Raw genomic sequence first — 1343 nt, 5'->3', positions numbered from 1 at the left:
TGTGCTTTTATGCATGCCCACTTAATTTTGAAGATAAAGCACAACCAAAGGAAGAAGGCAAAACAGCTGACGTATGTTGTCTTTTGAGAAAAGAGTATAATTTCATTGGTCTCTGGTTGAATGATAGCCTTTAAATACACATCTGGAAGGAGCAGTGTTTCAACCCAATCATGCTTCTTTTTCTGGTTACACAATGCCCTGAGACTAGTGATACCACCTTGTTCACATTTTAGAAAAATTATGGGCAGTTAACTTCTGTCCAGGAGGAAAACAATGAAACTTGGTTCCTCTTAGATTAATTCAGGACCATTTTACCCAGGACGGTTTGAGTTTGAGCATCTTCGGTTAGCAGATGTTTTTAGGCTTTTAGGTTAGATTCACCTTGATGTGGCAGGAAATGATTAACTGCATAACAAGGGCTCCTCCCTTGTAAATGTTCCCTTGAGATGAATTTTGCTTTTCTTCTGACAGTTTGCAGACTGTCTGCCAAAGTGGAGGAAGGCACTAGGACTGCTAGGAATGTGTGGTCATTGCTGGCAATGAGAAAGGGTTGGGGTGGCAGGTAGGCTTCCGGCAACTTTTTCTCCACTTTAGGGGCCTCATCTTCCAGTGGGTTGAAAGGATGGATGTTGATGGGCGAGATGCTTCCTTAGGTTTGTGGCAGTCATTTATATATGTGAACATATATTTGAAAGCGGGGGCCTCAAGAAGGTGTGTGTACAGGTTTGTTTCATCTGGGTGTGGAACACGGTTTTGTTATTATGGATTTGAACTCGTGTGAATTTATGTCTCTGTGTGTGTGTGTGCATCTGTGTGAGCGCATGTACGCTCTTAAAAGTGATGGTGAGGGAGCGGGGTATGTGAGCAGAAAGGAGGATAGCAGCTCCATTACGGTGAACTGAAAGGGGCACTTACAAGTCAAGAAGGGAGAATAAAGAGCTAAAAGGCAGTGGCACATTCTCAAACAATGTAAAATGGCTGGGAAACCATTAAAGGCAGCCGGCAGTGCAGAAAGGGATTGCCCTCTTTGAGCAGGGGTTCCGTGAAAGACAGGATACCAAGAGGCAGACTCGAAAGCAGAGACCAGCCCTGTATGGAACAAAACTATTAGTGCAACAAGGATTTATCCCCAAGTGCAAACCATTCTGGAGAGTGTGTCAGTCTTTCAATGGCCTTCTCAGTCACACTTGCACACATTCATAAGATCTTATTATCAGAAGCGTCATCTTCTAAAATGAAGACTAACACGTGCACACTCGCTCTCTCTCTCTCGCTCTTGGAATAGACAGAGGTCTGCTGGATTTCTCTCTGGCATCACTGAAACAAAAAACATACAGAGTTTG

Source organism: Ornithorhynchus anatinus, chromosome Y2 (genome assembly GCF_004115215.2).
Source record: "Ornithorhynchus anatinus isolate Pmale09 chromosome Y2, mOrnAna1.pri.v4, whole genome shotgun sequence".
NCBI classification, from domain to species: Eukaryota; Metazoa; Chordata; class Mammalia; order Monotremata; family Ornithorhynchidae; genus Ornithorhynchus; species Ornithorhynchus anatinus.
Note: the sequence above shows the minus strand (reverse complement) of the source record.